The following is a 25,584-nucleotide window of genomic DNA, read 5'->3' as shown; positions in this document are numbered from 1 at the left end:
CACATCCTCGTGTATTGCGTAATAGGGAATAAACCGCTGTGCCTGGTGCAATTGCCACTGAAGAATGTGACACTTGGTTGCTGCAGCAGACGCTCTCAGTCCGTGCTCTACACACCTTGACCGTTTCCATTTCTATAGGCACTTCAAGTGGCTGCCTATTGCCTGTAACTCCAATTCTAGGGCACAAAACGCCCTTTTCAGCCTCATTAGGCAATAAAATCACATTCCGACACCCATAAACAGAAACAGACACACACACATGCACATACATACACAAAACTTAATCACACACACAACTTAATCACACACCACACACACATAACTTAATCATACACAAACTTACACACATGCACACACACCCACACACAAAACTTAATCACATACACATAACTTAATCACACACAAACTCACACCTCACACACATGCACACACACATGCACACACACACACACACACTTTTTTTAAATTACAAAATAAAACCCAGTATAAAATCACATGCATTTGGGAAGCAGAGGCATGTGGATCTCTGCAAGTTTGAGACCAGGCAGGTCTGCACTGCTAGTTCCAGGCCAGCTAACACATGCACTGTGTCTCAAAAAATTATAAGATAAAACATTTGAATATTTTTATTTTTAATTAAAATATCATTACATCAGCCTCCCTTCACTTTCCTCTTTCTACCCTTTTCATAAATCCCCTCTTTGCCCTTCTCAAATTCATGGCTTCTTTCTTGTTATTATTATAGATGTATAAATGCATACATGTATGACTATAAATTTGGGAATCCATTTAGTGTTGCTTGTACATATGTGAATGATTTGGAGGGTGACCACTTAGAATTGGCTAACTAATTAGGGGATCATCATGAGGATAACTAAGTCCCCCTCCCACAGCAGTCTTTAGCTAGTCTCTGTCTAGGGTGAGACCCCGTGGAATTTTCCCCATTTCACAATACCTCCTTCATTGGTACTGTTAGTGTTCAGGTCCTATTTAGACAGCCATAATGTTGAGGTAGAGCAGGTGAAGCTTCCCCACCATTTCCAGAGGACTGATCCCACAGCAGCAATCTTCCTGTTTTCTCTGGCTCTTATTATCTTTTTGCCCTCTCTTCCCAAGTGTTCCCTGAGCCTTTTTTTTTTTTTTTTTTTTTTTTTTGAGAAAGAAACTAGAAATAATAATAAAAACTCATGACAGGTGTGGTAGTACACAGCTGTAATCCCACCACTTGACCAGTGGAGGTAAGAGAATCAGGCGTCCTCAGTCCTCATAGTTTGAGGCCTCCCTGAGCTACAGGAGACCTAAAAGATGGAGGAGGGTCAGGAAAAGAGAGCGGGGAGAGGAAACTGGAAAACAAAACAACACATTGAATCCAAAGCTAAACAGAAGAACATACAACTGAGACTCGGAAAACAATCTTTAGAAATGATCAGTAAAACTGGAAAACCATTTACTTTGAAGAAAGCGGATTACTGGGCTGGGGAATGGAAGAGAAATCCTAAGTACCAACCTTTGAGAAATAAAAAGCAGTTGATGGGGCTCCATGAGCAAATGTGTAACAACCAAGCAGACAACTTCCATGGCCTCTCTTGCTTTCAAAAATGAAGGTAGTTAAATTGTTCAGTGCAAAAGTGGGATTACTTGGGATGATGGCAAAATGGCTCAGTGGTTAAGAGCAACTGACTGCTCTTCCAGAGGTCCTGAGCTCTTTCAGAGGGTCCCGAGTTCAATTCCCAGCAAGCACATGGTGGTGGCTCACGGCCATCTATAATAAGATCTAATGCCCTGTTCTGGTGTGTCTGAAGACAGCTACCATGTACTCGTACGCATAAAATAAATAAATCTTTTTTAAAAAGTGGAATTACTCTATGACTGAGCAACTCCATAAAGACTGAGATATGCACAGACAAGAATTTGCACACCCACTGGGCAGTGGTGGTGCATGCCTTTAATCCCAGCACTTGGGAGGCAGAGGCAGGCGGATTTCTGAGCTCCAGGCCAGCCTGGTGGACAGGGTGAGTTCCAGGACAGCCAGGGCTACACAGAGAAACCCTGTCTCGAAAAACAAAACACAAAAAACCAACCAAACAAAAAAGATTGCACACACCTGTGTTCACAGTAGCTTTATTTATAGGAATCCAAATGCAAACAGCTCTGATGCCTACCAATTAGTGATATAAGACTCTTATATCACCAATTAGTGATATAAGACTCTTATATCACCAATTAGTGATATAAGAGTATCCATGTAAGAGAATACTTGCCAGTAAAAAGAAATAGGATCGGCATGTTGTCGGATGCCTGTCATGAAGGTGAGTAGTTCAAGGTCATCCTGGGCTACCTGAGATCCTGTCTAAAAAAAAAAAAAAAAAGACAAACAAAAAAGAAAAAACAAGAGAAGAGGTTGTAATATATATCACAAACTGCAGGAGCCTGGAAAACACTATCCTGGGTACATGTAGCAAATTAGAAAAAAGGGAAATGCTACATTATTTCATTATACATTGTTACAATGTGCTGGTGTGGCCATCCTAGGCTGATGCACAGAGAAGGAGCCGTTCAGTGTTTGTCAAGGACTGGTCTGGGCAGCTGAGGGAGCAGTGCAGACACCTACTGCCAACAGCAGGCATCAGGTTTTCTTTTGGGTACTGAAAACATTCTAAAGTTAGAGTACAGTGACCTCATGCCATGTCACTTACCAGCTAGCTTCACAAATAGCCCTGCTGTGTCTTTGCCATCTTCTCCCCCTGCTTCCTCTGCTTTGATCCTCCCATGCCTTTTGCTCTTTGCTGTCTCAAGCACGGTAAACCCCACTCTGTCCCCTGTCCTCACATCAGAAGCATCTGGAGCAACTGAGCTAGGGTTTTTCTCTGAGCCCACCAAACCAGTCCAAATTCCTCCTGCCGTCCCAGCAGGATGATGGGGAGATATTTAGGTGGTAAAAAATTCTAATCAACTTATGTTGTGGCAAAAATCTTTCTAAGATATTGAGATATTTCTGAGATATTGAGGACTTTGAATATCAGCTAAATTTTATCCCATTGTCAGGCCAAGCCTGACTGATAACTTAGGTCATGTTCTTAGCCAAAAAGTAAACTATCTATTATTTAATTGTTTATGACTGTATTTGTGTCCATTTTAATGACATTTAGAATTACTTTATAGCAATAGTCACATAGATATTGTTTTACTTTAATGAAAACCAGACTAAATTCATCATAGATAAGGCATGCAGGGTATAATTTAATGTTGTTTTCTATTGGTAAAGGAGAGTATTGGCTATAAATACCTGGTTTCTAGCATACTTGTATGTCTTTTCCTACACAGAGTAATAATCCTTTGTTGGGGATGATACAACCTTTAGAAAACCATCTTGAGAGTTCACTTGGCAGGAAAAGGCAATATGGGCCAACTGGTGGCACCATAAGGGAAACCTCAGGAGGTTGTCTCACCAGAATTACCAGAATTGTCATCCTCTTAGAATGTAGCACCTGGCCGGGCGGTGGTGGCGCACACCTTTAATCCCAGCACTTGGGAGGCAGAGGCAGGTGGATTTCTGAGTTCGAGGCCAGCCTGGTCTACAGAGTGAGTTCCAGGACAGCCAGGGCTACACAGAGAAACCCTGTCTCGAAAAAACAAAAAAAAAAACAAAACAAAACAAAAAAAAAGAATGTAGCACCTGTGTGTCACTGGGAAGTCTCCAGTTTGAGATATAGTTCAGTTTATGTGGCTAGTGCATTCATTAACTGGGTACCAATAAAGAAACCATTGAAACCTATCGTCTCTGTCTCATTTCCCATTTTCCCAAAAAGACTGACATTTGTGTCTGATAGCCTTAAGATCTAGTAAAGGCTGCAAAGATGGCTCAGAGGTTAAGAACACTTGCTCTTCTTCCCAGGGGACATGGGTTGAATCCCCAGCACCTACATAGTGATTCTCAGCTGTCTGTGAATCCAGTTTCAGGGGATCTGATAACCTCTTTAGACATCTGTGGGCACCAAGCGTGTTTGTGGTTTGTATACACACATGCAGGTAAAACACTCATATAGATAAATACATATATAAGAGATTGTTCCATAACCCTAGAAACAGATCCCTTGCCGGGCGGTGGTGGCGCACGCCTTTAATTCCAGCACTTGGGAGGCAGAGGCAGGTGGATTTCTGAGTTCAAGGCCAGCCTGGTCTACAAAGTGAGTTCCAGGACAGCCAGGGCTACACAGAGAAACCCTGTCTCGAAAAAAGAAAAAAAAGAAAAAAGAAAAAAGAAACAGATCCCTTAAGTTATCATCCCACTGTGATGCATTTTAATAACTTTAGAGGGTGTGGCTGGGGTGTGGCTCACCTCAGTTGTAAGGATTTGAGTCAGAACATTATTAGCACCACAAAAATAACCCATCAATTAAACAAACAGAACATGTACTGTAATCCTGTGCTTCCTTGTTTTCATGTGTAAAATGAGAACAGTAATTATCTATCACAGTTAGTGGTACTGAGGAGAGTAATTGGTATATTAGGTGAAGCCACTAGAACCAGGCACTACACTCTAGCCTTAAATAGAGCAATTCTGGCTCAGTATCCTCAACACTGGGAGTCCAGGATGTGTCGTGTGCCTATCTACAACTGTCTCTTTAAATCAACCAGAGGATGCCACTGCTCCTGAGGTTGTAACTGGCCCTCTTACATCTTTGCTATCACAGATTTTGAAGATCATGGTGAAGACCTTCACCATGCCTTCTCTTACATGTCTGACTATTTCTTTGAGAAAAAAAAATGTTAATTGAAGTTCAAGGAGAGTAAAGGAACAAATCTAGGCTAAGAATTCAGATGTAGAATCCCTTAAATTTTCTCTGTTGCCAACTAGTTATGATCTTAAGTAATCTATACCCCCAGGTTTTATATATGGAAACAGAGGGAATAAGTGTTCTCTCTCTCTCTCTCTCTCTCTCTCTCTCTCTCTCTCTCTCTCTCTCCCTTCTCTCTGTCTCTATCTCTCTATGTCTGTCTCTCTGTCTCTCTCTGACTCTCTGTCTCTCTCTGTGTGTGTCTCTCTCTCTCTCTCTCTCTCTCTCTCTCTCTCTCTCTCTCTCTCGCCCTCCTAGCTTGAATTTTCTCTCCAATAAATGTTATACTTCCTGCCCCTAGAGGTCTTGCAGGTGTGGCTGCTGTGTCACATGTGCAGCAGTAGGTGGCAGAGAGGAGAGATGTTATGTCTACGCTCAGTTTTCTGACCTACGAACAGCTGAATTATCAGTAGCCTAATATTCCCTGAAAAAAACGAGCCTAAGATACCCACTAGTCCAGCGCCAGGGGACCTGGACAGGGAGCTAGCTTGAGACAACCACCAGTCCAGTGCCGGGCAGACCCAGATGGGCTCCAAGCATGGGGAGCAAGCTGAAGACTAGAAGAACCCCACCTGTGACAGCAGGCCCCAGGTGAGAGTGAGACCAAGACAAATGGCCCTTGTGAAGCATCACTCAGTCAGGCCAGACAAGGAGCAAGTCTGAGACAACCACCAGACTGGTGCCATAGAACTCAGACTAGGCAGAGAGCTACCCTGAGATAACCACCAGTCCAGCACCAGGCAGGCCCAGGGAGATAGACCATGCCCGAGATTACCCCTGCCCAGAGGCCATAATGTACCAGTGGGGCATAGCATTTCTGAAACCACTCCTGAGATGACCCCAGACACTCAGAAACCCCAGGCTCCACTAAGAAGAGAAAGGAAGTGGTAGAAAAATGGAAGAGAAAGAGAACCAGAAGGATGTGCGTGCAATGAAGAGAGGCAGAACTGGAGACTTGAGGGTAATAAGGACAGGCTGATGTGAGTAGCCAGTGATGACACCTGGTGAGGTCCTGGCCTGTGCTGCCTCCAGGGGCCATGTCTGGGTTTGTTGTACTGCAGCAGCAGGGGTCTGTTAACACCAAAGGCCAGGCAGACATCCTAAGTCTAGGCTGCTGCCCAGGGACATGTTGATGTCTGAGGGTTGTGAAGAACTGGCTCCACCCTCATCTGGACATCATGGGAGAATTGGCCCTGGAGGCATAAGAGCAGAAGAGCTGATCCCATCCCTAGTCAGCTGCAGTACTCTGGAGATTCGGGACCTACACATGACAGGAATTGTGGGTGAGCTGACGCCAAGGACACAAGGATGGGAGATCTGACCCTACCATTTATCTCCTCTAAGGTGGCATAGACCAGGGAGAAATGGCCTTCTCCTCCCTTACCACCTTCAGCAGGCAGGAGATGAGGCCCTGATGTCATGAGAGCAGGAGAATTGAAGCACTCAGGAAAGCGGGCCCTGCACCTTGCCTGGGTACCACAGTAGTGCTGATCCTGGTGATGGAGGCACATGGAAGACAGTTTCAAGGATGTGAGCATGGGATTGCTGGCCCCACCACTTGTCTGCTGTGTGGTGACATGGGTGAGGGAGAGATGCCTCGCCTCACCACATGCCACCTATGGGAGGCAGAAGAGCTGGCCGTGGTGTGGGGGTTGCAGGTGAGCATGGTGTGGGGGTTGCAGGTGAGCCAGCCTGAGGGTGTGAATGCAGAGAAGCCTGCCTCTTGCCTGCTGGGTGATGGCATAGATGAGGGAGAGATACTTTCCTCTCCTCCTCATTCCTCACCATCTATAGCAGGCTGGAAAGCTGCCTCTGGAGTCATGAGAGTGAGAGAACTGGACCCCCCTCAAGCTGCAACACTTGGAAGAGAGGGCCCTGTACCTTGTCTGGGCAGCAGGGTAGAGCTGGCCCTGGTTTCAGGGGTTGCTGGCGAATTTAGCCTTGTGAGTGAAAACAGGAGAGCCACTGTGCTGACTGACCACATCCAGGGCTTTGAGTTGGCACACCCCAACACCTACGCCATGCCATGAATGAACTGCTGGAGTGCATGAAGGGGCCAGCCCTACAGATCCAAGACTACAGGATCTCCGTGACACAGGGCAACAACAGGACAGCTGAGAGGAGTCCCAGTGAGCATCCAGTATTGATAGAGCCACAGAAGCCAGGGGCCTTGAACCAGACCAATGATCATGTGCAAGGAAATAAGTGTAGACAAAAGGTTACACTGTGGGACACACTATGACACCCTACAGCTTCCACAATGAGAACTTTTTTCCTCTTGTTGTGGGGGGGGGGAGAGATTTCAAAGGTGGATGGGTGGATGAGTAGGATTAAGGTGTCTGATGGGAGATTCACAAAAAAACCAATAAAACGTTTTAAAACATGTTATATTCTTTTTTCTTCTTTTTAAGGATTTAGTTTTATTTTTATGAGTGTTTTGCCCGTGTGTGTGTGTGTGTGTGTGTGTGTGTGTGTGTGTGTGTGTAAGCTGGGGTTGCAGATGCTTGTGAGCTGCCACGTGGGTACTGGGACCCAAACCTGAGTCTTCTGCAAGAGCAGCCAGTGCTCTTAACTGAGGAGCCATCTCCCTAACCCCATGTTTTTATTTCATTTAAACCTCAAACTCAAGGTCTGTGTCAAACTAACAGCCCCCATGACTATTGAGCCAAGAATATGCTAAAATGCATTTTCATCACAAATTCAAGGACATGTAATTGACTTTCTTTTGAAAAAATACACTGGTTTTCTGGCTCAGTGGTTCAGGGCACTGGCTGCTCTTGCAAAAAATCCAGGTTCACTTCCCAGTACCCACATGGCAGCTCTCAACCATCTGTAATTCCAGTTTCATGGGATATGACACTTTCTTCTTATCTTTATAGACAACAGGTACCCATGTGGTACACAGTCATACATGCAGGCAAAACACCCATACAGAAAAAATCTTTTTTTTTTTTTTTTTTTTTTTTTGAGACAGGGTTTCTCTGTGTAGCCCTGGCTGTCCTGGAACTACTCACTCTGTAGTCCAGGCTGGCCTCGAACTCAGAAATCCGCCTGCCTCTGCCTCCCAAGTGCTGGGATTAAAGGTGTGCACCATCACCACCCAGCTTGATAAAATCATTTTAAAAATCAGTTTAAAAAATTTATACCAGTACTAGTTTAATTCTCATTGAAAAATGAGAATTTCAGTTAAAACCTACCGAAAGCAAAGAAAATGGGAGTGATGAAATGCAAGTCACACACCCCTGAGGGAGACCTGGGGTTTTACCCCAGAACATCTTTGTGAAATCAGAGTTATCACCGAATGAAATTTATCACAAACAAGTCAAGCACTAGACTCAGAAAAGTGACCATAAGCAACAAGCCAATTATAATTTTCAAACACTTTCTCAAAAAACATTTATCTTTATTTGAAATGTATGAGTGGGTTTTTTTTCTGCATATATATCATGAGGAAAGTGACTTCAGAGGCCAGAAGGGGACACACATTCTCCTGGGGCTGGAATCACAGGAGGCTCTGTGAACAGCCCTGAGGGTGTTGACACCTGTCTCTCATCCTCCTCAAGAGTGACAAGGGCTCTTACCTGCTGAGCCCAGCTGCTTTTAAGACAGTTAATTATCTCAAGAGATTACAGAGAGGAAAAAATGTTGAGTGGGAAAAGAAGGGAAAAATTAAATATAAAATAAAAAGTGTTCCAAAATTTGACCCAAAATAAAAGATAAAAGAGGCTTTCCAGAGAAATAAAAGACGGTTGTGGAAGCTTGGTACAAAGGCATAAATGAAAGCTACACCGAATAACTACAGTCAGTGCATGGGCAGGAGATGTTGTCACCAGACAGGGCACTTGGTCCAAGCGGAAAATGGCCTAGCTCAATCCCCAGCACCATAGCTCCATGTGAAAAACCAAGAGGAGTAAACTAGAACCAGAGATGTCAAAACATGTATCATGAACAGCAAAACAAGAAAGCTGTTCTCCGTAAAAGAAACCTCAAATGAATGAATGCACAGGCCTTGTTGGAACCACAGACTGTAATAATTTTGCAATTTGGGAAGAATTGGGGGAAATTTGGGCATGGAGTATAGATACTGCATTGCTACAGTTTCTAAGAATAATAAATAATAGTATTGTGGTTATGCATATTATATACCTACATTATATATATTATAGATAATAGGCATTATTGCTTAATGATATATGTGGTGTTAAAGGACCAGTAAAGTCCTAGGATGTTTGAGGTCACTGTCAACTAATTGATAAAAGAAATTATATTATAATAAAAGACAAAGTGGGTCAATCCAAATATTGATAACTGGTGATATTAGTGATGTAAATTCATAAGCAATGTTGTACTAGTCTTGGCATGTAGCTGTAAGTTTGAAGTTTTAAAACTAAACTTTTAGGACTGGAGGGATGACCTGGTAGTTAAGAGTTTTTCTGCTCTTCCAGAGGACCAGAGTGTGGTTCCCAGCACCTATGTCAGGTACTATAATACTAGCTCTGGAGGATCCAATGTCCTTTTCTGGCCTCTTCTGACCTCTTCTGGCACATGCATACACACACACACACACACACACACACACACACACACACACACACCCCACATTAAAAAAAAAAAAAAAAACTTTTAAGGCAGTGGTGGCACACGCCTTTAATTCCAGCACTTGGGAGGCAGAGGCAGGCGGATTTGAGTTCGAAGCCAGCCTGGTCTACAGAGTGAGTTCCAGGACAGCAAGGACTACACAGAGAAACCCTGTCTAAAACAAACAAACAAACAAACAAACAAAACAAAAAAACCCTTTTAAAAAAAGCTGAGTAAACTTTCCCAAAGTGAAACCTCTCACAAGGAATGGCAGCACAGCCCTGAAGTCCCAGCACTCGAAACATTGAGACTGGAGAATACAAGTTCCGAGGCAGTCTGAGCCACAGAGTGAGACTCTGTCCCACAAAAAGAAAAAAAAATATTCACATAAGATTTCACTAAGCAAATTATGCCGGGCGTGGTGTATATGCCTTTAATTCCAGCACTCAGGAAGCAGAAGTAGGTGGATCTATATATTCAAGGCCAGCCTGGTCTTAATAGCAAGTTTGGGCTAGCCAGGGCTATAGGGTGAGATCCTGTTTCAAACAAACAATAAATAAGGTGTTTACAGGCAAGACATTTAAAATCTCCAACTATGTGGCACGCTGTTTTCAGAAATGCTCAACATTTGTCCATCCTCCTTCACCAGAGAGAAGAAAGATGTATAAAAAAAAAAAGCCTTTACTAATTATTGATGGATTCCGCAAATAAGAACATGAGATCTTTGGAGGTTTGTGTTATTCTTCTAATCAGAACCACAGGGGTTCTCTGCTGTGAGTGTGGACAGGAGCAGTTACACTGTGGTATCTATTGGGTAACATTGAGAGTCAAAAATAGGAAGCTCTAGATGCAAATTAAACTTGTGGTTTAAAAAAAGAAGAAAAAAAAAAGAAAAGAAGAAAAAGTTTAAACTTTTTTTTTTTTTTTTCAAGTAAGCTAGCCCGGGGGAATTTCTTTCCTCAATTGAGGCAGCTGTATGATTTCTTGAAGGGAAAAGCAAGCAGGAGATAATGTGACAACAGACCCAGCCATTTGCATGGTGTATCTTAGGCAGGTATGGTGGAGAATCGCCTGGTGGGTAGGTAGGTAGTCTGTCTCTAAAAGAGAAGTAGGATGAATGTGTCTGCTTCTCCAGTCGTCTAAAAGCTGTAAAGCCATTGTGTATTATGATTGTTAGCACATGGGGTAATGGGCTTCACTGTGACATTTTCACACATGGGTAGCACAGTATGTTTGCTCAGCCCTTACCATCCTTCTCCTCCCTCTTCCACACTCCACTGTCCTCTGGCTCCTACGTTGTCCCTTTCACCCTAAATAGTCCTCTTTCTGCCTTCGTGTCTTTCAGATGTGTATGTTTTGTGAAAGGTCTTTTCCATGGGGGAGCATGTCTATTCTCATTCCTCCCCTATAACCTCTTCTTCTCGCCTCCCTCTCTCTAAGTCATCCTCCACCCACACAGTCCCCCTCAGCTTTCATATCACATACATTTGAGGGGATGGAAACCTTCAAAGGGGGCCTTCCCTCAAAGGAAAGAATTTCTGTTCATGAGAAATCATTTACTATTACATCAAGTTTAAAATGGTAATGAATGCTGGTTAACAATAACAAAAAGAAATAGTAAGGCTAGGGACCATCATTTCACTCAGAAAGTAATGGGGATGGCAAGCTACATGGGACAGAATCAGAGGAAAGGAGGAAGGAAGAAAGGGGGGACAGGCTCTGTACGATGAGACAGTCATTCCAGGCCACTTACTGCAACAGGAAGAAAATGCTCAACAATAAGGAAATGCTTATTATTGTTGCTGCCTGCAAACCAATGTTAAACACACGCAGTCCTTTTCAAACTCCCACACTGTGTAGAAAGAGAAGATGCCATATGAACCACAGCTAGACTCTGCCTCTACCTTGGGAAGATTAAGTACAGGAGAAGGCAAACTGCTGGCTTGTGGCTCACTTACCCTTACAGCCAGAAAGAGTTGTTGGTAAACAGTTGGACACTGTGCAGCAAAATTTACCAAACTGAATATAACTTTTGAAGTGTCAAACACAAGTTCTCTCTTTACCTCTCTTTCATATTAACTGCAGTAAATTTGCATCAGCCCTCAGTTTCATCTGGTGGTACAGAAACATCTTTTCGAGGAATGACAAGAAGCTTTGAGATTAGAAAAAACTGCTTACGACAATTTGATGCAAGCAGTTATTTTTGGCCTGTGTCTTTATAATGCTTCCATTTATAGGTGCCCCTTTAAAAGATATTAGTTTTAGAAGAGCCGCATTGTACAGGGCTGGAGCATTATGTAAATTTGAGGTAGAATCTCTTGCATCTTGTAGTTATGGGAATCCCGCGTTGAATTTCTTAGTAACTCTCTGTACCTTTGACTCCCCATATGCAAATGAATACAAGAAGCATGCCTGCTCTCTGAAGCATGCCTCTTCTTTGGATTAGCATGAATATTAGATGAGTAAGTGTGTGTGACGTGCGGGCAGTCACACAGGTGACCATCAGGGACCATTGCTGGCTCTCTTCACTAGTCTTTATTTTTTTTTTTTCAGTACTAAGGCTGGTGCTTATGGGCTTTGCCTATGCAGGCATGCTCTCTAGACACTTCGCATAATGTCTATAGACACTGAACTGCAATCATATCTCAGTTCCCTCTAATCTGCCACTTTATACAACAAGAGGTTGGCTGTAGGGGTGGCCAAATTAAGACATATCTTTTTATGTTGTAGAATTTAGACTTATTTCTGTATAACCAGAGAATTCAGTGAGTAACATACCTTGAAAACACCTTCAATGTCTGGTTTGATTGATGTGTAATATAGTATGTTAAACAACATTAAATAATAGAGTTGTGGAAATTTTTCCAGAAAAATCATGCAAGCTTATATAACCAGGTATATCCCATTGTGAGTCCCATAGACCACACAGGATTGAAGCAAGGTTGAAGATTACATGTAAAGCCTTTTCAGGATGTCTCAGCAGTTTAAAGCTTAGCTGCTCTTGCAGAGGATCAGGGATTTGCTCCCAGCACCCCATGGCAGCTCCCAATCTGTAACTCCACTTTCCAGGAGACCTGAGGACCTCTTCTGACGAGGCATGAGTGTGGTACATACACAGCTGCAGAAAAGCACTTCTACACATAAAAATAGGACAAAAAAAAAAAAAAAACTGAAAAGATATCACTTCCTTAGCTTCCCCTACTCACGCTCAAATTTGGAAGTTGGAGAGATAGCTCAGTGGTTAAGAGCACTGGCTGTTCTCTCTTCCAGAGAACCCAGACTCAACTACCAGCACCCGCATGGTAATTAACAAGCATCTCTAACCTGGGTACTAAAATTCAAATTTGGGCTACCCCAACGGACTTTCGACATTCCAAGTAATTATTTTTCTTTGCTTTTATATAGAAGCTTGTTGCATAATCATTAATACTAATCCAAAATTTTCCGAGGCATTGGTTTAACTTTCTAAGGCAGGCATGATCAGAAGAGGAAGTGGAATTGAACAAGATAAGGAAGTTGGAGGTGAGAAAAATCTTTTTAGAATAAGCAGAAAAAAAAATTCAGAAAGAAAAACCAGTATAAAGATGGCAGCCAAGTTTTACTAGCCAAGTAGCCATAGGCATTTGGGATAAAGAGGTCTATAGTCAGACCCAGTGTGACCCCAGGAGGCCCCGCTTGTCTTCAAGAGGCTTACACATCAGGTCATTTAGGAAAAGGTATTCAGGGCTGGAGAGAAGGCTCACCACTTAAAAACGCTTGCTGGCCTTCCAGAGTGCCTGGGCTCAGCACTGATCAAACTAGCAGTAACTCCAGGTACATAGAATCTGATACCTTTTTCTGCCATCTGCAAACACCAGGCACACACATGGTCCATAGAAATACATGCAGGCAAAACACTCATACACCTAAAATAAAAATAAATCTAAAAAGATGCTTTAAAAAGAAATGAACAGATAAATCTAGTTGCCTAATTAAACTAATACTACAAAATAAATACTACAAAATTGGGTCATGACAAAGAACCATTGTTTTTTTTTTGTTTGTTTGTTTTTTCCTGTTTGTGGTTTGCTGCTGCTGTTGTTATTTTGGTTTTGGTTTGTTTGTTTTGTTTTTCAAGACAGGGTTACTCTGTGTAGCCCTCCCTGTCCTGGAACTCACTCTGTAGACCAGGCTAGCCTTGAACTCACAGAGATTCACCTGACTCTGCCTCCCGGGCAAAACATAGTTCTTAATGAGCTCTCTAGTCTTTAAGACGTTCATTCTGGCAAGTATTATTTTGGTTCTCATTTTTTCCAATAGTAGCAAAGGTCTTGAACTGTCGACACTTAACTGAAAGAAGAGACTGACAATCACCTTTGAAACACATGTTAGCCTCCCCTCTCCCTCCCTTTTCCCTCCCTCCCTCCCTCTTCCTTCTTCCCTCCCTCTTTCTCATATGCTGAGGATGAAACACATTCCTTCTGCATGCTTGGCAAGTCTCTTCAACTAGCTAAAACCCAGAATGCCCTAGATCTTATTTCTCACCATTTACCAAGGTCACTTTTCTTACCTGGGTTACTTCTCTCTAGTCCTTACATGAGCCTCTCTCTTTTTCCTGACCTTCTTCCAACGCTATCCCTCTCTACCAAGCACCCAGGTGTACCTTCCCCCCACCATGAGCAAGCCTGAGAGACCTTGTTTACCACAACAAGGTCAAGTGACAGGATCTAGGTGGAGTTACCTACCTTGGCTGCCCAGAACACAGAAGCAGAACTGCCCCTGGGCTTGCCTTGAGACATCTCCAGCATTGACCTGGAAAGGACTATGGATTATCCCACCCATCTGAAACCAGGAGGGATTGTGGGTTGGGTCTTCCCCTTTAAATTGAGAGCTGAACATTAAAGCTTGGGGCCTTGATCAGAGAACTTTGTCTTGGCCTCATCTCTTCTCGCCCTCCTTCCCCTTTCATTCCCAGCCCCCCTTTCAGGTGAACCCAGTTGACTTGTGGCCGCGGGCGGCTACACCCAGGCCTTGTGTTGTGGTCATTCTGTGTACAATCCCTCTTCTAGAAAAAAAGTTTTCATTCCTGAAAGGTCTGACATGATTAATTGGACTCAATAAAGTAACATCTGTAACTCACAGTCTTGAACACACGTCCCTTCTATTTTACTTTACACCACTGATGGAGGATCAGCCCCAGATGACTTTTACTTCTTCTGCTGTATTAAAATGTTATTTTATTATTTACTTATTTACTTGTTGGTACAGAGAGTAGAACTCGGTCCTGATGTGCACTTAGAAAGCTCTTTACACATAACCCACATCCCCAGGCCATGAGCAACTTCACAGGGGCTGGAGAGATGGTTTGGAGATTAAGAGCACTAGATGTTCCTCCAAAGAATTCAGCTTCAATTCCCAGCAACCACATGTTGGTTCACAACCACCTGTAACTCTAATCCCCAAGGAACTCACACCATTTTCTAGCATCCCCAGGTACCAGGAGTGCATGTGGTGCACAAACATACCTGCAAGCAAAGCATCCATACATGTAAAATTAATTAAACTAATTAATTAGCTAATTAAGTCTTTTTTTTTTTTTTCAGAGCTGAGGACCGAACCCAGAGCTAGGCAAGTGCTCTACCACTGAGCTAAATCCCCAACCCCAAGTAAAAATTTTAAATCTTTCCCAATTACCTCCTCTGTATTCAGTGTGTTTGTGGAGGGCAGAGTGTAACGTGCACATTCATGTGTGTGAGTGCAAGGCACATGTATGCCACAGAGTTTGTGATGAAGTTGGAGGACAACTTTCAAAAATCAGTTCTCTCCTCCCACCAAAGTTCCAGAGTTGAACTGGTTCTCAGGCATGCATAACAAGCTGAGCCATCTCACTAGCAAAATATTGAAGAAAGTTAAAGTTCTATTTATCTCTGTCAAACAACTGAATCACAATTTAATTTATTTATAACTCTCCAATCACTTTTTTCCAGAAAATAGAAATGAATGTTCTAGTGAGCTAAGTGAGGAGACTGGGTATTATGGACACAAATGACCGAACAAGCAGAAACAAATGAACAAAAGATAGGTTGGCAAGATGGCTCAGTAGGCCAGGGTACTTGTTGGGTCAAGCCCAGAATCCAAATGGTGGAAGGAGAAATCCTGCTGCTTCTAGGTGTTCTGTGACTTCCATAGGTGAATATCATTACGTGCACACATATACAAACACACATAAATGCCAAGTAGGTAGATGATAGATTGGTACATAGATACATAGATAGACAGATGATAGATAGATAGATAGATACATACATACATACACAGATAGATACACACATACATACATACATGCATACATAGATACGTAGATATATACCACACAGATTGATAAATAGATACATAAATATATACATACATAACTACATACCTAGAGATACATAGATACATACATAGATATACATAGATACATACATAGATACATACACAGATTGATAGACACATAAATACTTAGATACATAGATACATAAATGATGATAGATAGATAGATAGATAGATAGATAGATAGATAGATAGAGGAAAAAGACAGATACAGAGATACAGTAATAAAGAAATAAATACATAAATGACAGATATATGAAAAATTTTAAGTTGACTTTTCAAAGTTACTTTCCTTCTAAAAGAAGAACCAACAAGTGTATTAATAAAAATAATAGATTAGTGTTAATAGACTATTATGTTAATAGATTATTAATTGTAATAAAAGACTAATAGCATCAGTCTGTTTTAGGTTTGATAGTTGTTCTTCAATTTGTCTGCTTGTCTGTTTTAGTTTTCTGTTTGTTTTTAAGGAAGAAGAGCTTCACTACATGCCAACTGAAGCTGACTTCCTTGGGAAAAGTGACTGCTGTTTCTCTGAATCCTGGTCTCTCAGGTCAGATGAACAGTGTGGCTTCAGCCTGATGGCAGGGAACTTTAGCATGAGTGACACCAGTTTGGTTTCCAGTATCTTAGTCTTTTGCCATTTTATTTATTTATTTATTTATTTATTTATTTATTTATTTATTTATTTAATGTGAGTACACTGTGGCTGTCTCCAGACACACCAGAAGAGGTCCTCAGATCCTCTTACAGATGGGTGTGAGCCACCATGAGGTTGCTGGGAATTGAATTCCGGACCTCTGGAATAGCAGTCAGTGCTCTTAACCACTGAGCCATCTCTCCAGCCCCATCTTTTGTCATTTTTATTTAGCAAATCCCTCTTGTAGATCTATCATGATGTAAGCTGACCTTTGACAAGGTGAATAGTGACTGCCATAAAATTCTGATGCAGAGGACACTGAAAAAAAAAAAAAAACCTCTTTTTTGTCAGAACCTGTTCTCTTGGGACCTTCTGTCATCATATTTCGAATATACAAAGCTAGAAGGCCACATGGGATGACTGGTGACATTAAGGTGTCTTCCTAATTATGCCACACCTCACCAAGAGATAAAGTCTGCTTTTACTTTCCTTAAATCTAGACTGACTGTGTCAGAGACTCTGTAGATTGGGACAAAAAGTGACTCATAACTAAGGTTGGACCTTCAGCAGTCTCTGAATACTCCTGCCTCCACTGTCCTCTTTGTCCAAATGAAGAAACGCACTGCCAGATAAAAAGTACACTCAGAATGCACAGAGGAAGCCATGTCTGCCTTGTTTGGCAGCAAATTTCTGGGAGAATGTCTTGCCCTCTACATGTGGGAACACAGAGGTGCCACATGTGAGGGAAGAGTTCTTGGAACTTCTATCCTATGAATGTCAACAAGTGAATGTCACCAGCGAGGGCCAAGGCAAGCAGAACCAGTTAGCTAAATGGTAGCTGGTTCCTGATGCACAGAGCCATGAGGAAGCAGAATGGTTCTTTGAAAGCACCGTGTTTTTGAGGTGATTTGTCATGCAGCAGTAGCTAACCAGATGACGGGTGGGCCGTCGCTTTCTCTTCTATTGCTCATGCAGTCTCTTTACTATGGGATCTGTCTTTCTTGACTAGCTCGTCCTCCTCATCTTGCCTTTACTAAAAAATTCTCCCAGAAATTCTCTGCCAAAATTCTGGAAAGAAAAGACTAACTGGATTAACTCATTGTTGTCTGTTTTGAACATTTTGTAATTCAACCCTCTTCGTTGAATTGAACAATTGTCCAGTTAAAATTGCTTGTTAAATGAAAGACAGACACTTCCTGTACATATGAAACGTCAGAGCAGGTGCTTATACTTTGACATGTCCATCAAAAGACTCCAGTGAGATCTAGCTGGATCTATGTTTTAATGCTAAAAAGCACACGAAGGCCTGAGGTCTGAAGACACATGTTAGAGTCCAGGTCCTAGAAATGAGAACTGGGATAAAAGATTAAAGAACAGTGGAATGTAACGTTTCTCAATTTTGTCTAGAGCAAATCTGACTCAAGTCCAGGTGCCAGCTTTTTAGGGATGGAAATCAGGTAGGTGTGTAGGACAGGCCATAATCCCAGCTACACTAGAGGCTGACAAAAGAGAACCACAAGTTTGGGACCAGTATGCTTAACTTTGTGAGATCCTGTTTCAAAATGTGTGGTTTTGGTTTTTTTTTTTTTTTTTTGCTTTATTCAATCCAAGGATGTAGTTCACTGGTAGAGTGTTTTTCTAGCATGTGTGAAGCCCTTGGTTCAATTCTTTGTATTATAAAAGGAATAAAAAATTAATAAATATAGGTATTTAGGGCTAGCTTTTTGGTAAAGCTTTGCCTACCACACAGAAGACCCAGGGTTTGATTCTCAGCACCACAGAGGAAAAAAAGGAAAAAAGGAAGGAAGGGAGGGAGGGAGGGAAAGGAAAGAAAAAAAGGGATGTCAGGCATAGTGCTTCATGCCTGTAATTCATACAGATAAATACTGAAGGCAGGATAGTTATAAGATCAAGGTCAACCTCAACTACGTAGTGACTAACATATCTACCTGGGTTACAGGAGATCCAATGTTTGTTTGTTTGGTTGGTTGGTTGGCTCGTTAGTTGAGGCAGAGTATCATATGTATGTAACCCTGGCTGACTAGAAATCCTCTGTAGACCACCAGGCTGGCCTCTAACTCAGTGATTCACCTGCCTCTGCCTCCTGAATACTAGGATTAATGGAGTGCACCACCAAGATCAACAAGACTGTCTTTAAAAGGAAAAAAAAGGAAACAGGAAAGGTATAGGAGAGGACAGGAAACAGGAGGAGGCAAGCAGACAAGTGAGAAAGTGTAACACGCGCCCCCAAAATCCCTTTTCGCCCGCGAATAAGGACAGGAGGCGATACGGGTTTACTGCCACGAGGAACTTTTTACTACCGCACACGATAAAGCGGAAAGACCCAAGAAACCGGAAGAGGGTCCCTTAAATACACCCTAGAGTGACGTATTCACTTCTGAATGGCTGCTTGCTCACTACCCAGTATTACGCCTCGGGATAGGCCAGTGGTTTGGCGCTCTTTCTGCCTAGCAGCTGCGAAGAATGATTGTTTATTGCTGGGGAAACATGTGGCCAGCGCCATGTTGGAAAAACGCACGTGTGCAGCCACAGCGGCTCACTACATCTCTCCCTGTTTAAATTATTAATATGAAACAGCCTTTTGCCTATTAAATGTAGTACCAAATAAGATTCGAACTCAAACCCGATCAAGCAAACTCCATCTTGGGGGGGAGTAAGCGATCAAGAGCTTATAGCCCGAAGATTTTTTTCCTTACCCTTCCAGGTGCCATGGAAACGAGTCCTCTGGGTGCATGGGCTAAGGAAATATAAAGAGAATTGACACCCATCCCTGTGCAATGGAGTATATATATAGCTCCCAGGAGTGCAAGGGCTGTCAACCTATTATCTGGTATCACAATTATTTAGGCAAGAGCTGACTGGACAAGACTTCTCATCTACCCAGTGCAAATGAGCCGAGCTCTTGGGGTGCATAGACTGAGAATGTCTCTGTCATAGGCTATTTCTAGCCTAGATCATCAAATTTCAGGGAGGATGCTTGCCCCAAGGCTGCGCGTGCTTAGGCTTAGAGCTACCTTGTCACGTTTTTGCTGGGCTTGAGCTTACAAACCATCCATCTATGAATACTAGTTCACATCCTAGAAGTGTATCACGCAGGCCTATTCCGGCTCTTTGGAAAGAAAGAAAGAAGGAAAGAAAAGGCAGAAGAAATTTATTTTTAAGAAGTAAAATCTCCACGGGCAGCAGGTTTCATCCGCTGGAAATCCGAGCTTGTAATCACGGCTGTATCTGGTCCAACTTCCCATTCCACTTTCCTTTTAAGTAAGCAGAAAGATTATGGCTTTAAATAAATGTATCATTCACAAATCTCAGAGGTGAAATACCTGGATATGGGGTCATTGAGACACAGCTCATTTGAGCCATATCTGCGAGCTGTATCAAGTGTGCTTGGAGCGAATAAACTCTCTGATTGACCAACACATCCACTTTCTGTGGGAGGGTCAAAAGCCTCAGAGGTTTTTTCTGAAATTTGATTAGCAACAGTAGCTGCTGTGATTTGATTAACCATGTCTGAGTCAGCTGTTACAGCTGCAATTTGTAGGGATGGTAATAGCAGCGATAAGGGCTGCAGTTATATTAGAATCTCCTTTCTTGTCAGGATAAAATCAAGGTCTCAGACGTCTGAACGGGGATAGGGATCAGAGTGGTAAACTGGCTATTAGACCTGCTTATAGAAAAGCAGACCAGCACTGTAATATAAAGCGAGTTACATTGGTACAAGTTAGCAGCAGCAACGCCTTTTAAGAAGGCAAGGGCATAGGTTTTTGAGAAGCAGATAGGTTAACCATCTAAATTTACTGTATATACTAGGAACCCGATTTTGGAGAGTCCAAATGGGAGCTGAGAGCGTCTGCAGATGAATCCTTCGGGGGGTCCTTTTCAGGAACCGCGAGTCGCCGCGTCAGTCGCTCTGGCAGCCAAAATGGATTGTCTTCCCCCTGTGGAAACACACAGACCGCTCCCCGGGATCTTATTAAAATAGGATCCGGGCCTTTCCATAGACCAGTCAAAACATCTTTCCATTTTACCATTTCTTTTGGCCTAGTTGGTTCCAGGCAATGTCGATCAGCCGCTGAATTGCCTTGACTGTCCAAATTCAGAAAGTTGAGGGTAAAAAGTGCCAGAGAAATAATAGCTCGTGGCACCGTGGGCAGAGCTTCCTCAACTTCTCCCTTTTGTTTTATCAAATAAGTTTTAAGGGTGCGGTGAGCACGCTCAATGATGCCCTGTCCCTGGGGGTTATAAGGAAGACCCGTCAGGTGTGTCACTTCCATATGGCGACAAAATTGTTTAAATTTTTGAGAAGTGTAGGCTGGCCCATTGTCCGTTTTAAGGATTTTAGGCTTTCCCCAAGCACTCCAAGCTTCGAGGCAATGTTGAATAACATGGGCCGCCTTTTCTCCGGTCAAAGGAGAGGCAAATATAACTCCAGAACAAGTATCAATAGAAACATGCAAATATTGTAATTTACCAAAGGATGGGATGTGGGTAACATCCATTTGCCAGATTTGTAAGGGCCTGATTCCCCGAGGGTTAACTCCTGTATGGGGAACAGGTAGGAAATGACAGCAGTTTTGGCATTGAGTAACAATATCTCTGGCCTCCCTTCTAGAGATGTTAAATCGACATCTTAATGTCTCAGCTGTCACATGAAACCTTTGTGAAAAGCTTTAGCCAAATCTAACTTTGGTGAAAGGGCAATTGCAATTAACCTTGTGGCTCGATCTGCCAGGTCATTGCCACGGGACATAGGTCCCGGTAAGCCTGAGTGAGCCCTAATATGAGTTATAAAGACCGGGGATCTACGCTTAGCCAGGGTAAGCTGAATCTTTTGAAAAACTTCCACAAGTCTGCTAGATGTCTTAATTAACCCAGCAACTTCCAATGCTTTTACTGCATTAACCACATAGAAGGAATCTGAAACAATATTTAAGGGACCTGGAAATATTTCCAGAACCTCTGACACCACTAAGCATTCCACCATTTGAGGTGAGGTTTCATGATATTGTTTGGATGTAACTTTATCATTAACCACATAGGCACCTATTCCTGTTTTTGACCCATCCGTATAAACTACCATTCCATCTGGGAGCGGCTCCTGAGCTGTAGAGCTCAGTCTGCATTGTCTTAATTCAAATGTAAATATTTTTAATCTCCCGCCTGTTCTCTGAGGTCTGAACTGCACATTTTTTTTTTTTTTTAACTTTAAATTTAAACTTTAAATTTTAAAAGACACGTGTTGTATCTTTTTTCTATAAACATAGGCAAATCAAAAATTTTTAAACTCTCGGTTGAATTATCAACTGTAGCCAATGGAATATTGGCAGTTTAACTATGTTTTTAAGCCTCTTTTTTAATGTTAGAGTATAACCATATTTTTGAGAAACAAAACCAATCTTTAACGATGTAAGCAATTTATTTTCTTTAAAATCAACATCAAGTAAATTACCTTTATGCTATAAAGTTTTGCTGCCAGTTCTTATATGTAGATGCACGATAGTGCAGCTTTAAATATCTCACCAAAGAGACACTGTTCTTAAATCTTATCTTTACACACCTGGTTTTTGAATGACTCCAACCCTGAGTCACCAATCTTAAGCCAGCCTTTTTTATCAAGGTTGTAAACCTTTTTATCATATCCAATAACTTTAGGCCAATAATTTCTAAAAATCAGTTGGAAGCAAAAATGAAATGACAACACATCTTATATATTTAAACCAAACAAAATTTCTCGATTTCTCTAGCTGTAATTTTAAGATAAAAGCACCTTGTCACTTTGATTTTTCTAGGACAAACTCTTAACTTCCTTATTTAATCCAAAAACACGTTGGTCCCTAGAAAAGGCAGCCTTTCCAGCTGAGCTCAACTCTTTAGCCACTGCTCTGCATATTAAAACTGCCTTTGAAAACCAAGTTAGACTAGACCAAGTGTTGAATCAAGCAATTTTAACAATCTTTTAAACATTAAACATAGAACATGAAACATAGACGACCAATCATTCATACGAGACACGTGGACAGAAAATACAATGAGACACACGTGGACATTGGTGCACCAAGGACAGGATAATAAACAAAAAAAGCAGAACTAAGGATTTCTCTTAGTTTCTCTTATACTAAGGCATCTCCTGGAGTCATGGCGGCTGTAGCTAACCTCTCTACTTGGGCTACAGTAAAGTTAGCTCCAATTCCATATGCGCGCACTGCTTCCGCTAATTCTTTGACCTGTCTATAATTTACGGGAGCATAAACGCGGGCGCCTTCTGCCGCTTCAAAGACCGGAAATGCAAGCTGTAGCTGCCTCTGATCCGCCGGGCTGAGGAATGAGTTAGGGCCTCCGCCCGAATCGTAAGTTGGAGGCAAGAGTGGGGCTGAGGAATTCAAAGGCTTTCTTAGTCTTACTTTGGGACCTCCAGCCTTAGTACAGGCCGCTGGTTCCTGCCCCAGGCCCTCTTCCTCTCCTTGTGTTAGATCTTCCTCGGAGCTGCTAAGGTGTATGGAAGCAGGCTCCTTAATTGGGTGCGGGGGTTCCCGCTTCTCTTCACCAGGCGGTGAAGGTTTCCTAGCTTTAACAGGCCCTGCAGTGGCCTGTATCCCTCCTGAACATTCTTTCCTATAACCAAACTCTCTGGCCAGTCTCTCTCCAGACTTCTTCGTCTGTTTCTCTTTTCCCAACCCTATGGCTGAGCACCTGTTGCCACATCCTGGTTCTGATAGCTTAGAGCAGACCTTTTTTTGAAACCTCTCCACTCCTATTAGCTGTGCCTCGAGCTAGTTCCTCACAACAAAAATAGACTGTCAACGAAAACCACACAAGGCCAGCTACTACAGCAGCGGCAGTGAATGAAAATTCGGTCGCAACAAAGGTCTCCACGCCAAGCATACCTTCCAGGATGCACCTCGAGTTCCGCAGTTTGTAACCCGTCCCCAAGCTTGGGTGGTCTCCCGCAGCGCCTTAAAATTTCCCGGGTTAATCGGCACCAGATGTAACGCGCGCCCCCAAAATCCCTTTTCGCCCGCGAATAAGGACAGGAGGCGATACGGGTTTACTGCCACGAGGAACTTTTTACTACCGCACACGATAAAGCGGAAAGACCCAAGAAACCGGAAGAGGGTCCCTTAAATACACCCTAGAGTGACGTATTCACTTCTGAATGGCTGCTTGCTCACTACCCAGTATTACGCCTCGGGATAGGCCAGTGGTTTGGCGCTCTTTCTGCCTAGCAGCTGCGAAGAATGATTGTTTATTGCTGGGGAAACATGTGGCCAGCGCCATGTTGGAAAAACGCACGTGTGCAGCCACAGCGGCTCACTACAAGAAAGATAGTGTAGCGACGTAGATGGAATGAAGAAGCTGGGCATGGTGGCTCACGCGTGCCTGCAAGTCCCACTCTAGGAGGCCAGGGAAGGAAGACAAGGAGTGTGAAGCTGGCCTGGGATGCATAGCATGCCTCAAGCAGCCCAATCTCTCTCTCTCTCTCTCTCTCTCTCTCTCTCTCTCTCTCTCTCTCTCTCTGTGTGTGTACTTTTTGTTTTGTTTTGCTTTGTATTGGCATTTTTTTGGTCTTCTTGATTTTATTTTTGTCTTTGTTTTGACCTTCAGTTTTTGTTTTTCTACTGTTTTCATTTTTGAGGAAAGAGACACCATGACTTTGAATGGGTGGGAAGGTGTGGGGGATTGTTGAAGTGATAGGAGAGAAAAAAGGATATAATTAAAACATACTGCATGGACATTTTTGATAAAAAAAATTTAAAAACAGAAAAGCTTCTCTAATATCAATGGATTTCAAAAATCTAAATAATGTCTGCCAAGAGAAAACATCTATCAATTCACTCAAGACTTTTTCTGTTTGTTTGTTTTTTATTTAGTATAGGGCTTCAGAATGTAGCCTAGGTTGACCTTGAACTCAAGAACCTCCCACCTCGGCACGGCAGTGGTGGCGCATGCCTTTAATCCCAGCACTTGGGAGACAAAAGCAGGCAGATTTCTGAGTTCGAGGCCAGCCTGGTCTACAGAGTGAGTTCCAGCACAGCTAGGGCTACACAGAGAAACCCTGTCTCAAAAAACAAACAAACAAACAAAAAAAAAAACCGAACCTCCTGCTTCAATTTTTTTGGTACTGGGATTACTGGTGTACTCTACCCATCCTCACATTTCCCAAGGACCGTCTCTCTTCTTAATAGAAAGTCTGGAAAGATTCTTAAAAGAAAGATTGGAAAGAAAGTCTTACTTGAAAGTCTTACTTAAGTTAATCAGGCAGCTGAATGCTGTTTGAATATCCTGCCCTCTCTTTTAACAATAATCAGGAATCTATCGTAGCCCTCAAAACAATCCAAACAGGGCTGGGCAGGACGATGCACACCTGAGATCCTAACAAAACTCAGGAGCCAGAGGCTAGAGGAGAGAATGAGGGGGCGGGGAGGCTCCAGCCAAGCTACTCTGCAGCCCTCCTGCCGACCTTTGACCTTGTTCTTTTAAGCTACTACGAAACTTCCTGTTTGTTCTTGGCATTTCTTGAGCACACCAATCTAACAACCTACAGTAACATTTATTCTTTAGCTTGCTTTCAATTCCGTCAAAATGCTTGAAACTAGGAAGTGATATTTACTCCTCAGGTTCCCTGCTAACTGGATCTCAGCTATGTGTGAGTGGAATTGAAGTTCAGGAGAGAGTAAGAGAGCAGAGACAGTGCTGATCAATATTATTGAATAAATGGATAAATGCTAAAATTACAGGATTTTTTTCTTTTTCTTTCTTTTTTTTTTGGTTTTTTTGTTTGTTTGTTTGTTGTTGTTTTTTGTTTGTTTGGTTTTTTGGTTTTTTTCAAGACAGAGTTTCTCTGTGTAGTCCTGGCTGTCCTGGAACTCACTTTGTAGACCAGGCTGGCCTCGAACTCAGAAATCCACCTACCTCTGCCTCCCAAGTTCTGGGATTAAAGATGTGTGCCACCACTGACCAGAGGGATTTTTTTTCATCAACACAAGATTTTTTTTTTTTTCAAGGAGAAGTGGAGGGGGGAAATACCACCAAGTGGTCCTGGCCTGGTGCTTGCTATATAGAGCAGGCTAGCCTTAACTCTGACGAAATCCATGGATATGTTAGTCTCCTGCCTCTCTACCCTTGCCCCAAGTGTTGATATTACTGACAAACAACATA

General features: G+C 42.5%; 1 long non-coding RNA gene and 1 other non-coding gene across 2 annotated transcripts; one reads left to right on the top strand and one right to left on the bottom strand.

Annotated features, from left to right (window-relative positions):
* Positions 1-5,128: 5,128 nt before the first annotated feature.
* Positions 5,129-5,260, top strand: LOC117707997 (small nucleolar RNA SNORA17). Its single transcript, XR_004606733.1, has one exon. It is a non-coding gene; the product is annotated as a small nucleolar RNA SNORA17 (small nucleolar RNA).
* A 13,873-nt stretch (positions 5,261-19,133) lies between these two features.
* Positions 19,134-23,681, bottom strand: LOC143442133 (uncharacterized). The gene is made up of 2 exons (XR_013110125.1): positions 23,313-23,681; positions 19,134-20,366 (listed from the first exon to the last, which is right to left on the bottom strand). It is a non-coding gene; the product is annotated as an uncharacterized LOC143442133 (long non-coding RNA).
* Positions 23,682-25,584: the final 1,903 nt, after the last annotated feature.

The sequence above is a fragment of the Arvicanthis niloticus genome, chromosome 4 (assembly GCF_011762505.2).
Source record: "Arvicanthis niloticus isolate mArvNil1 chromosome 4, mArvNil1.pat.X, whole genome shotgun sequence".
Classification (NCBI taxonomy): Eukaryota; Metazoa; Chordata; class Mammalia; order Rodentia; family Muridae; genus Arvicanthis; species Arvicanthis niloticus.
The sequence above is the reverse complement of the archived record's forward strand: the minus strand, read 5'-3'. Positions and strand labels throughout refer to the sequence as shown.